We start from the raw sequence: 13560 nt of genomic DNA on the forward strand, positions 1-13560 counted from the left end.
AGTGACACATCACCAGAAGTGACATCACCACCCATGCCATTTACCATCCTCTTACTCTCCCCCCTTTACTACTACAACTACTACCACAGTGGCTCTGCCTCATGTAGGCTGGAAAGGAGGGCAGGCACTGAGAAGACAGGCTGGACCCCCATACTATGCCACGAGTGATTCCTCCTCTTTGATTTCCACACCCACGGCCTACCCACCGAGCCCTCCAGGCTGAGGCAGCCAGTTCCATTAAGGCAGGAGGGGGGGAGGCCACAGACCTGTTCCAGAGCTCTCACATACCCCCAGAGATCCTCGCCCCTCTTGTTGGGAATCCCTGGTCTAACCCAGTGCTGTGGGTCTTTGATATTGTCGCCCCTTCTTGCAGCTTCCTTGAGCACTTGGTCATCACAGATGGCTTTGTGACTCTGCAGCCAACACCCTATATTCTAATTTCTTTCCCTCTGTGTGTATGTGTAAGGTAAATGTAAAGGTATCCCCTGTGGAAGCACCGAGTCATGTCTGACCCTTGGGGTGACGCCCTCTAGTGTTTTCTTGGCAGACTCAATATGGGGTGGTTTGCCAGTGCCTTCCCCAGTCATTACCGTTTACCCCCCAGCAAGCTGGGTACTCATTTTACTGACCTTGGAAGGATGGAAGGCTGAGTCAACCTTGAGCCGGCTGCTGGGATCGAACTCCCAGCCTCATGGGCAGAGCTTTCAGACTGCGTGTCTGCTGCCTTACCACTCTGCGCCACAAGAAAAGGGGAAGATGACCTTTTTGGGGTTCCCGCCATTTGGTTCTCAGCCTGGGGGTCATGGCAGGGTGAGCAGCTTGCCGGGGGGGGGGGTGCTGCCGCTGTTGCTGCTCCTCCTGCAGGCACTTGCGCTCAGCCGCCAGCCGCTCCAGCAGTGCCTCCAGCGCAGTCTCCCGCCAGGCGCTCTAGCTGGTGGTGCAGCTCGGTGGGACAAGAGGCAGAATTGAACTGAGAAACCCCGTGGAAAAAACCCAATGTATATGCAATCATGAACAATGGATCTCCACGCCATTGGTCACTTTCAGTTTAATTTCTGTGAGAGAACCCTTGCATAATTTTAAGGTTGGGGGTCACCACAACATGAGGAACTGTATTAGAGGGTCGCGGCATTAGGAAGGTTGGGAACCACTGCATGCTAAGTGTCTTTGACATTGCTGTGCCTTCTTGCAGCTTCCTCAAGTCCTTGGCCTTCGCATGGGGCTTTGTGACTCCACCGCCGACCCTCACTCCGGCCTCAACAGGTGGAGGCCAGCCTTCCCAAAATACCAGCAGGGCTTCCTTTCACGCCGGCCACTGGATCGGCTTTGGTTTCAGCTAAAACACCCAGCTGCTGCTCTATTTTTAGGAGGCGTGTGCAAGAATACTAGGGGGTGGGGGTGGTGGGGGAACTTTCCATAGCCCCTGCCTCAGCTACCATCCTAAAACGATAGGAGGGTTTTGCACGTATAGCCCCTGGCTCCTCTCTGGCCGGCGTTTTCTAGTCTGCAGGGCTGTCCTGCTGTAATGCTCCATTGGCCACCTTGGCTGAAGTCAGCTGCAATGACTCCAGGACGGCTTGCTTACGGCAGGTAAAATCCTCAGCTGGGGTTTCTAGAAGACAAACTTGATAAAAGGCTGCCTTAAAAATAATTTTAGAAGGATCGGGCGTTCTGCAGTCTAGTGCAGGATTCTCTAGCGCTCTCATCTGCTACAGGCTTCCACTTTTTAATACAACTAACAGTAAAATCTGTAAAAGTGTGGATGAAAAGCAGGGAAGACAATTACGATGGTTTTGAAGCAGTGATGGGTACGTTAAAATGCACACCATGTTTTAATCAGGTGGACTTAGCACTGCAAAAAATACTGGGGAGTTGGCAGCTTAAATGGTAAAATTTGTTTAGGATCTGAATTGATCTTGCAAGCGTTTAAGCGGCAGAAGCTAGAAGGATGCGTGTTAGTATGTCTGATCACGAATGTGGGACTTATTCCCATTTTTCTGGGAGAAGTTTCCCTCGTAATTGTATTTTGGGGTATTAATGATTTTATAATGGGGTGTTTTAGATTGTTGTTTTATATGATTTACTGTGAACTGCCGCAAGCCAGCTTGCTGGGAGCAGTGGTATATAAATCTAGCAAATAAATAATGTCAAACTCTGAGATGCAGCTCACACGTCATATAAAGAAAACCTTAAATAGTAAGGGCTTTTTGGCTGCTGCTTTGCAGTAGTATCTATCCATCCGTCTCGTGGGGAATCAATAAGATTTCTTAGCGTAGTTCAACTCAAGATTGTGCGATGCTGAGCTGACACTTTTAAAATCAGGGAGCTGAGTCGTTCTAATGTCTGATACCATTTGTGTTGACTGTTCATTGCTGCATCCCTGCGAACTCACTGTGGAAATTTTTGCATTGCGTTTAAGATGGCAAAGCAGAACTCCACTGCTTTAGGTCCATAAGGCGATCAGCTGCTTACATGCAGGTGAAAAATCAGGGCCATTCCACACCAGGATCTATGTAGCAAATTGGTTGCGGAACGAAAAACCGCCATTTTAAATAGTGGAATTCGTCGTTATGCATACCTGCCTTTGTAGTGGAATCCAGTTGCGTTTCTATCGTTTCCCACAGGTTTCTGGTCTCGGCAAAAATCGCTAGCCAGGAAGCGATATTGCCGAGCTTTGTCCTGCCCCTGGCCGTCAATCAAACGAGCAGCCAATGGGCGGCCGTTATCATGATCCCGAAAAACCCCTTTCCCTTTAAGTAAAGGTAAAGGTATCCCCTGTGCAAGCACCGAGTCATGTCTGACCCTTGGGGTGACGCACTCTAGCGTTTTCATGGCAGACTCAATACGGGGTGGTTTGCCAGTGCCTTCCCCAGTCATGACCGTTTACCCCCCAGCAAGCTGGGTACTCATTTTACCGACCTCGGAAGGATGGAAGGCTGAGTCGACCTTGAGCCGGCTGCTGGGCTTGAACTCCCAGCCTTATGGGCAAAGCTTTCAGACGGCTGCCTTACCACTCTGCGCCACAAGAGGCTCTCCCTTTCCCTTTAAGGAAGGTTTAAAAAAAAAACACACACACACATACGTTGCAACAAATCGGCGTTGATTCGTTGCAACGGAGAGACCAATCTAGTTAGCAGGTGGTAAACCTGCTGCCGTTTCATCGTTGCCACGCTCCCCCCGAGTGAAAAAAAAATACCCCCCCCCCGCATGGGTGCGATTTTCGGCTGAAAATAGAGTGAAAAATAAAGGGAGAATAAACCAGCAAACGGGGCTGCGTGGTGCTTGGTGCTTGGTGACTTAAAACAGCTCTGGGGAGGGACTGCAGCCAGGGAAGCCTCGCTGGGTAAACGAAGGCTCGCCGGTGCATTGATCTCCGCTCGCTCCGCGAAAAAAAAATGGCGATCGCTTTGCCGGAAGATCAGAGGAGAGAGCCAGGGGGAGGGACTTTGCAGAAACCGCAACAATGGTAATGCACAGAACTTTCCCACTAGTTTGGTTGCAAGATTGGTTGCAAGAGTGTAGCGCTTTCCGGAGGGTGAATACACTTTTTTGGATTTCCCTGAAAGCGCTACAACGAAGCGCTTTTTGCGGATGGGTTTCAGGAATGTGGCAGATTGTCAACGACGTTGTGCATAACAGCAAATTAGTTGCAATTTCAATTGCAACCATTGTGCAATTTTGAACGAGTGCGGAATGGCACTCAGTATGCTTTTCTCCATGTTTGCACTTCCTTATTCTCTACCATGGTGGTAGATGGACTCAGGTAGGTAGCTGTCTGAAGCAGCAGAACAAAGTCTGAGACCAGCTAAGTTTTATTCAAGGTATATGTGCAAGCACCCTTCTTCAGATATAATGGAGCAGTTTTCTCAACCATACATAGAGGTAGAGAGAGGGCGGGAGGTGTTAGTTGCCAGGAAGGTTTAGCCAGAGTTCAGATGCACAATTAACTGGGCAATTATAACTGAGATAGGATTGAGGCGGTTATCAGAATCTTGGATATGGCTGTTCGTGTGGTATAGTGGTTAAGAGCCACGGACTCTAATCTGGAAAAATGGGTTTGAGTCTCCACTCCTCCTCCACATGCAGCCAGCTGAGTCAGTTCTCTTAGAACTGTTCTCATAGAGCAGTTCTCTTAGAGCTCTCTCAGCCCCATCTACCTCATGGGGTGTTTATTGCAGGGAGAGGAAGGGAAAGGTATTTAGAAGCCATTTTGGGATTCCTTTGGGTAATGAAAGGCAGGACATAAGACCTCCCAACTCTTCTTTCTTCTTCAAACAGCATACAAGAGTTAATGAACAGAAGTTTGAGTTCAGTGGTAGCTGCAGGGCCAACACGGTTCAACTTTTTGTGCAAATTAATAGGAACTGCAAGGCTAGTATGTGCAATTGTACACTCCTTCAGTTACACTTGAAACAGCTTTCCTTAAACGTTACTAAGAATAAAGGTGTATAAGGAACTAGGCAATAACTAAAGCTAAAATTGGAATAGCACATTTGGTAAGACCCTTAAAGTGGCATACAGATGATAGAGGAATAAACACACATAGTCACAGAGTGTAAGTCCAGTAATTCCCCCCACCCTTGCCAAAAAACAAGTTCAATTTCTGGGTTTAAGTGAGTCCTGAGTGAGTTAGCATGTGTAGTCAGATAAGAAGCCGATGTCTCTGTTAAGTCCAGGCGGCTTCATTGTCCTGTTGTATTAATTTACAATTCAACAATCTCCCATTCCAGTGTGTTTCTGAGAGCCAGGGTAGTGTAGTGGCTTCTAATCTGGGAACCGGATTAGATTACCTGCCTTTCCATATGTGGCCAGCTGATAGTGCTGTTCTCACAGAGTAGTCCTGTCAGAGCTCTCTCAGCCTCCCCTCCCTCACAGGGTATCTGTTGTGGGGAGAGGAAAGGGAAGGCGACTGTAAGCCGCCTTGAGACTCCTTCGGGTAGAGAAAAGCAGCATATAAGAACCAGCTCTTCTTCTTCAGTAATATCAGGGCTCTCTGAGCCTCACCTCCCTCACAGGGTGTCTGTTGGGAAGGCGACTGAAAGGGAAGGCGACTGTAAGCCGCTTTGATACTCCTTTGGGCAGTGAGAAGTGGGGTATGGAAACCAACTCTTCTTCTGTTTCTGACATTACTTTGCAATAAAACAGCCACGTTGAGGTCCCAAGGTTCTATTGCAAAGGACCTCCTATGGCAGAATCGCAGGATTCTGACAACTGCATCAATCCTAGTTCAGCTATAATTGCCATTAATTATGCATCTAGCTAACCAACCCTGGCTATTAATACCACCCATACACACTCATTCTCTACCTATACGTATGGTTGAGGAACTGTATGGTTGATGTATGCGGTTGAGGAACTCAACTATATGAGGGATCTTTCATTATATCTGAAAAAGGGCTTGCACACAAAATCTTTCGTCTTGAATAACACTTTGTGGGTCTTAAAGGTGCTGCTGGATTCAAACTTTGCGCTACCATTTGTGGGGGTTGCCTTGCAACACGTTCATTGAAATAGTGTCGGTGACATAAAGGCCAAATCCATGCTCTGTCGTAGCAACAGTGGAGCTACCTTGTTGTACTCTGATCCAAGAGGAGTCAACCCGTGCTCCTCCAGATGTTCATGGACTACAATTCCCATGAGCCCCTGCCAGCGTTTGCTGGCAGGGGCTAATGGGAATTGTAGTCCATGAACATCTGGAGGAGCACAGGTTGACTACCCCTGCTCTGATCCTCTGCTGTCTTGATACATGGGAGCGCATAGGAAGTGGCTTTGCGCTGAACCCGAGACCCTTGGTCCATCACGGCCAGCATGGTGTAGTGGTTGAGAGCGGCAGCTTCTTATCTGACAAGCTGGGTTCAATTCCCCATGCCTCCACATGCAGCCAGGTGGGTGACCTTGGCCTAGTCACTGTCTTGTTAGAAACTGTTCTCACAGAGCAGGCTCGCTCAGCCTCACCTATCTCACAGGGTTTCTGTGGTGGGGAGAGCAAGGGAAGACTATTGTAAGTTGTTTTGAGACTCCTTCTGGACAAGAAAAGTGGGCATAAAACCAACTCTTCTTCTTCTTCTTCTGCTGCTGCTGCTGCTGCTGCTGCTGCTGCTGCTGCTGCTGCTGTCCATGTTGCAGGGCAACGGCAATCCAGAGCCCCGAGAAGAGGTCTTTCTCATGGTCATGGTTTTTAAACTGGGGATTGAACTTGGGACCTTCTGTAGGCCTAGCAGATTCCTCTACCCTTGAGTCAGGACATTTAGATGAGGTCTGCTAACATGGACAGGGGCCCAGGACAACCTTCCTGGCAAAAGAGAAATGGTGAGGAAGGAGCCATATTGTTCACCCCAGTGTCCGGGTCAAACGTGTGCACGCTACTAGTGCTGCATTTTGGAACTGGACTTCTGGAAGTAGCTTTTAGAGGTGTCCATGAAACTGTGAATCGTGACTAGAGGTTTACCTGTTAAATTTGTTCCCAAGGGTCTCTGTGCCGATTTCTCCCTTTGAAGACAAAGGTTTCATAAACCTCAAGTGAAAAGCGACATAGGGAAATACTGGCCTTAAAGCTGCATCCAGGAGGTTGCAGGACTGTTAATGCTCTGCCGGAGTCTGCACAGACATCCTTACATGTTTATGTGAAGCTCACTCATCTCACTGATAAAATCAGAGTCCAGTGGCACCTTTAAGACCAACAAGGATCTATTCAAGGTGTGAGCTTTCAAGTGCAAGCACTCTTCCCCAGACTATGAACCGACCATCATGACAGTGGGAATATATAAGCAAAAGTTAATCCTGGTAAGACATATCAATGCATGGCTTCTTTGTTTCTCAGCCACCTTGGCTATAGATTTAGGGCTAATGATGCTGGAGAACACATTTAGAAGGGTCACCGTCGGTGCCCAGCTTGGCACTTGAAACACATAACCCTATTAGTGGTTACTCTGGGATCGAACGTCTTACATTTGAGCACAACCGTTCATTTTCAATTCGTGCCTGGAAATATGACCCAGGCTTCCTTTTAAGAGCTTGCATCCTTCCGTGTTCACAATAGCTGAACGCTTCCTCTTGTGTTTTTCATTCTGCTGCAAGTAGGTTTTGTGTGAGAGGCGGATGCTTGCTTGCTCTTTTCCCGCCAGATTAAAGAGTTTTTAATGGTGTACATTTTCACTAGAACAGGGATTCCCAATCTGGAGCCCACTTCCCCCTGTTGCTCTACAGGTCTAGTCTCTTTCTCCACAATGGAAGTTGTAAATGATCCATCCATCGATTGATTGGCTGGCTTCCCCGTTTTACTTCCGCGCCCACTTCTGTGCAGGGACATGCCACCACTTCCAGGGTTCCTTGAAAACATTTCAGGAGTCCCTCCAGGGTCAAAAGGGTGAAAAAGGATTCACTAGAAGAATGGGAATGGGCGGGCTGCTTTCTTCTCTTACCCCATTGTTGGGCTCAGATTTCATTTTAAATGGGGCCACATTTCTAGTCTTTAATTGTGAGGATGAGCTGCACCCATCCTGCACTTAAGGGTTAATGCACCTTCGGCGCACCTTAGAAGTAGATTTTCCTGTTCTGCACAGGAAAATCCAGCTGCAAAAGCACAGTGAAAGTGCATTATTCTCCATGTGCAGAATGAGCCCTGGAAACAATATTGGTTTCGCTGGAGGTTCCACTGTTTGGGGGTGGGAGGGGAAAGAGGGAGCCCAGAGTCCAGTAGTTAAGAACAGCTTTCATTGCATTGCATTGAGCTAGAAGCAGAATAAATTACACAAGGAGGTATGTGGACCGGTTAGGTATGTATGCCAATTGCAGAATGTAGCTCTTAGCGCAGATGGTCAGTTAACGTGGCACAGAAATTTGCTGTCTGTATCCATAATTATCCCTGACCTGGATGGCCAGGCTCACCTTATCTCATCAGATCTTGGAAACTAAGGAGGGTCCACCCTGGTTCATATTTGGATGGGTGACCCCCAAGGAAGTTTAGGGTCACTATTCAGAGGCAGGCAATGCGTAAGCCACCTCTGAATGCCTCTCACCTTGAAAGCCATATGGCAGGGGTGGCCAAACTGTAGTGCCCCAGATGTCAATGGACTACAATTCCCATGGACCCCTGCTCAGGGGCAGGGCCTCACGGCAATTGTAGTCCACAGACATCTGGAGAGCCACAGTTTGGCCACCCCTGCTCTACAACTTTAGCATAAACCCACTGCAACTCAACAGCACTGTACAGAACCAGTTAACACAGGATCAGTTTAATGGAAGCCCCCAAGTCCCCCCCCCTTACCATGTGCAGGAGAAGGTTCACAAAGCTGCCTAGTTAGTTTATCTTAAAGGGAGATTAGTTCTTAACTTACCCCGAAGTTACATTCACAGATGGTTAGTTATTTCTGTAAGGACTATTAAGAATAAATACCACCCTCCCATAGTACATGCATATATTTTACATGGTGAGCGAGAATCTTTCCTGGGAGGAAGTGTGCCAGATGCTCTTAGGGCTCCTTTACTGTCTTTACTGGAATTTCCTGCACCCCTTGCTGATGGTATGTGATCTATGCACAGGGATGGATGTCTCAGCAGGGAGCAGCCGTCCTCTGTGACAAATAGCATAGCTTTCTGTGTGTGCACACGCACATATAAACCCCAGAGCCAGCTTAAGGATTCACAGGGTCCACAGCACTAGATCTAGTTTAAGGATTCACGGGGCCCTAGCAGAGCATAACTGGCATATCGGAGGGACATGCCCTGAAGAGCACTTTGGTCAGTTACGGCTGACTTATTTATTTACTAGCAAGAAAGCCCATTGCAACCAGGAATGCAATGGGCGCTAGGACTCAGGGGACACAGACAGGCGCAGATCTCTCTCTCCCTCCCTCCCTCCCTCTCTCTCTCATACACATACACACACACACAAGCTAGTGTCCAGGGAGGGAGGGAGGGAGCTGTAGGTGCAGAGCCAATGCACCCTGATTGGCCCTATTCCAGCTCGGACAGCCAGGATACTCTCCACCCCTAGGGCAGTTTCACAAATATTAAGAGGAACAATGGATAGATAAGGATTTGGATTTTTATACCGCCTTTCCCTACGGCTCTGGGAGGTTTACATGGAACACACAAAATTACATCGAACATCACGACAATCTATCAGGTAACAATCACAACACAACATGAATAACAACATTGACATATCCCTGGGGAGATCCCCAGCCCCCAATAAGTGTACCTGGCCTTGACCAGGGCTAGGGCCTTTTTGGCCCTGGCCCCTGCCTGTGGAATGAGCTCCTGGAGAACATTGGGTCCCTGACGGAACTAGCCCAGTTCTGCAGGAATGGGAACACGGAGCTCTTCCTCAAGGCTTATGGCTGAGGCGGCACAGATGGAATATTAAACATAAAGGGCCTTCCCTGCTGGAACGACATCTCCCTTCGTTTCTCCCCTTGGGTAGGACTCATCAGATAACCAGCTTGGTATGTATACCAAACAAATTATCATGAGCTGTTCGTTGACTTAGCTTGTACAGATCAGAGAAAGAATGTTACTGAATTTTATATTTATGGTTATGCTTTTATCACGTGTTATATTATTTATATCAGTGGTTCTCAAGCTTCCTAATGCCGCAACACTTTAATATAGTTCCTCATGTTGTGGTGACCCCCAACCCTAAAATTATGCAAGTGTTCTTTCAGAGAAATTAAACCGAAACTGACCAATGGCATGAAGATCCATTGTTCATGATTGTATATAAACTGGTTTTTCCCCTGGGGTTCCTCAGTTCAGTTCTGCCTCTTGTCCCACCATGCTGATCTCACTCTTTTCCGCTGCTCCAGACAGACGAACGCTCTATCTCGATCTACCCTGCAAGGCTGTTGTGTGGATGGCACCCCTCCCCCAGCCAAGCTGATTGCCCTGCTGCGACCCCTGTGAAAGGGTTGTTCAACCCCCAAAGGGGTCCCGACCCTCAGGTTGAGGACCACTGATTTATATGCTGTAACGCCCCCTGAGATGACTGGATCAAGAGGGGCAGGCTATAAATGCAAATATAAATACCTGGCGATGGTAGCAGCCAGACTGTGGGAGGAAGGGCTCCCTCATAATGGAAAGGGGTATCATTATGAGTGTCCTTGAAGAGCTCCATCAACCAAGCTCAGTTTTAAAAGGCTCTAGTGGAAAGTGCTTTGGGTAGAGCAAAGGATTAGGGGGCTGCGGACTCATCTGCTGCTGGCAACTTTGCAGCTCCCTGCGGGAGGGAGGAGCAGTGGAAGCAATATGAGCGCAGGGCACGGAGGAAGGAGCAGCGGTGGACGCAGGAGGATGAAGCAGCCTTCATGCTCGTGGTTCCTGCTGGGTCTCTAGGATCCAGCTTCTTTGGGCTACACCAGGGATGGCCAAACTGTGGCTCTCCAGATGTGCATGGACTATAATTTTCATTAGCCCCAAGATTTTGAAATGCGAACTTAGCATCTTTGGAAGGCTTGAGAATGCCGTTGCAACCACAGAAGTTTGTGAGTCTTGAAAATGACCGTGTACTTGTTGATTTCCGAGGAGACAGACTCAGGTGGGTCACCATGATGGTCTGAAATAGCAGAACAAAGTCTGAATCCACTGGCATCTTGTAGGCCAGTTTTGTTGGTCTTCAAGGTGCCATTGGCCTCAAACCTTGTTCTGATTTCCAAGGAGTGAGTGGTGTTTGTTAGTCTTGAAAATGACTCTAGACTTGGGGATTTCCAAGGAGAGCTGTCCCGTTGATCTGCAATAGCAGAACAAAGTTTGAGTCCATTGCCGCCCTGAAGACCAATTTCTTCTTTCTTGGCCAGCTTGGCAGCAGCTCCCCAAAGCACAGATCCCACCGTTTGCCCGCAACGTGTCTTTTCCCCCCTCGCAACTGACCTACGACGAGTACTGCAGGGTTTCCAAGGCGAGAGACGGCCAGAGGCGGTTCGCCGTTGCCCACCTCCGCATAGCTACCCAGAGCGCCCTACGGTGTCTCCCATCGAAATATTAACCGGGCCCGACCCTGCTTAGCTTACGAGACCGAGGTGCTTCTTTTTGAAGCCGCTGCAGAGGCGGGCGGCGTCGACAGCGCCGCCACATTCAAGATGGCGTAGGAAACCCTCCTCCTCCCCCCCGGCCGCCATCTTTGGAAGGTCGTGCTCTTCGCGCCGGCTTCCTCGCGAGACTTCCCAGAGCGGCTCCCGCCCTGCCGCGCGCCGCTGCTCCTGGCGGCCCCCTCCTCCCTCCTCCGCCGCCGCCTCAGTGTCAGTTAGTGGCCGGTAATGGCGCCGGGATGGCGGCGCTGCGGCGGCCCGTGAGGCGACTGGCCGGAGCCGCTGTCGCGACCCCCGTTTCCCTGCGCGCTCAACCCCGGCGCCTTGCGGGATGAGCCGGGCGCCTCCGCCGCCGCCCGGAAGGAGGAGGAAAGAACGGGGGCGACGCTAGGGCAGGTGAGGCGGGGCGGGTCCTCGCTCGCTCGCTCGCTCAGCCGGCCGGCCGGGCAGGCGGGCCCGGCGGCAGGAGGCGGAGAGTGGGGCCGCGGCCGCGGGCGGGGGGGGGGTCTCCGGGTCGCTGCCTTAGCTCGTTGGGGCTCGCCCTCCCTGGCTGTGCTCGGCCTTGTCCTCCCTGCCTCTTCCCTCCGCGGGTCACTCCGCTTCCTCCCCGCTGGCCTCCCGCGAAGGCGAAGCCTCAAGCCCGGGCTGTCAGTCGCTTCCGCCTGGTTTAAAGGGACTGTCGTCTCGCGGGTCGGGTGGACGGGCAGAGGCGCTCCCTAGGCGGAGAACGCGGGGAAAGACTGTGCGTGCCTATTTGGGAGACGGAGGGTATATATATATGATATATATTATATTATATTATATTATATTATATTATATTATATTATATTATATTATATTATATTATATTATGTCTATCTATCATCAATCATCTATCAATCATCTATCTGTGTATGTGTGTGTATGTGTATATGTGTGTGTATATACATACACACACATATAGGATATACGCGCAGGAACGAGGGGTGTTTGCTACAATATTTGTGCTAACACGCTTGGTTTTCCTTTCTTTCCTTGTTTTTATTTTTATTTTTAATGTACTGGCCTCCTTCCGAGTAGCTCCCCTGTAGCGTTATCTTTCTTTGCTCTCTCAAGTTGCAACAGACTGATGGTGGTCTGTATAACACACACTCATATGCACATACACACGTGTGTGTGTGTATGTAATGTTTAATAATTATAGAGAAGATTTACTCCGCATCTCTGGGCTTCATTATCTAATACTGCATAATGGGAAACTTTTTTCTCTCTTTGTGTGTATTTTGTATACACACACACACAAACATTTATGTGCGTGCGTGTATGTATATATGTAATAAATAATAGTAATGTATAAGGTATAGCCTACATTCCTGGCTGTCATTATCTGATACAGCATAATGGGAAATTATTTTGTCTCTTTGTGTGTACACACAAACACATCTCTCTGTGCTTATATATATTTGTGGGTATATAAACATGTATTCATGTACACGCACACATGAAAAGACAAAATATGCTACATTAACTAATGATAGCCAGAAATGTGGAGGAAATGTTTTATACCCTGCCCTTCCCAGAGACACAGGACAGCTTAAAAAGGGTTAAAATACATAAATACGACATTGTTTTAAAATATTCAAATTAATAAATTTAATAAATTGACTATCAAATTAGGAGGTCAGTTTCCCACTGCCTCCTTTCCTAAGTGAAAAAGAGGGAAGAATGATGAATTTATTTAGGTAGCAATTTGTTGGGTCGGTTATAGCCAGGGAGGCCAGGTTGTTTCTGGGCCTGAAGAGCGCCCTGGTGGAACAGCTCTGTCTTTCATGCTCTGTGGAACTGTTTAAGGTCCTGCAGGGCCCCGATCTTTTTTGGCAGAGCATCTCACTGGACCAGGGCCTAATTTTGCTTCCTTAGGGCCAGGGGCCCTGAGCAGATTTTGTTCACTAGAACATAGTGTTCTTTGGAGGCATAATTTTTTAACCATACCAGGCTATTGTGATTCAATACTTCATAGTACATAACTATTCAGAATCTTAAAAATTACTCTTGTTGACTCTTAGTGCATTTTATCACTTTACCCATTCCCCTGAGAACTGTGTTTCCCTCTTCTTCTTCCTTGCGAACTCCCTTGTGAACTAGGTTAGCTTCAGAGGTGTGGCTGGTAAAAATCACTTTGTGAGATTCATGGCAAGTGAGCTCAAGTCAGCATTTTTAGGCTAAAGTATTGCTGTGGACAGGAGGAATGTTTTGGGCAACAGGGGAAGGAAAGAGGTGAGAAATTGTATTCTACAGGCAGAAGTGTATCTGTAGAAAAACTCCAGTGAATCCAAGCCTGCCTGTTCAGACCTTTCTGTCATCCTTATAAAACCCCTCTGAGGTTGGTTAAGTTGAGAAAGAGAGATACGGGCAAGGTAAGTTCTGTGACAGGTAATCTTGAGGCAGTGGTTCTCCCCTCCTTTGTTTTATACTTGCAACAACCCTGTGAGGTAGGTTAGGCTGACTGAGAGTGATTCGGTCAGTGTCAACCGAGTCATGGCAAATGTGTATTTAT

The 13560-nt window shown here is 48.4% G+C and overlaps 1 protein-coding gene across 4 annotated transcripts in view; it reads left to right on the plus strand.

Moving 5' to 3' along the window:
• The first annotated feature begins 1454 nt into the window (after positions 1–1454).
• CEP350 (centrosomal protein 350) overlaps positions 1455–13560 on the plus strand; it is a 91513-nt gene continuing 79407 nt past the window's right edge. For 2 of the 4 annotated variants that reach the window (XM_077332216.1, XM_077332218.1), the window contains exon 1: positions 11177–11420. The gene's annotated coding sequence lies outside the window, so the exon portion shown is untranslated. Of the gene's footprint in view, positions 1591–11176; positions 11421–13560 lie in introns of those variants that run through there. The other 2 variants (XM_077332217.1, XM_077332219.1) reach the window with 2 other exon arrangements.

Source organism: Paroedura picta, chromosome 4, assembly GCF_049243985.1.
Source record: "Paroedura picta isolate Pp20150507F chromosome 4, Ppicta_v3.0, whole genome shotgun sequence".
In the NCBI taxonomy this organism is placed as follows: Eukaryota; Metazoa; Chordata; class Lepidosauria; order Squamata; family Gekkonidae; genus Paroedura; species Paroedura picta.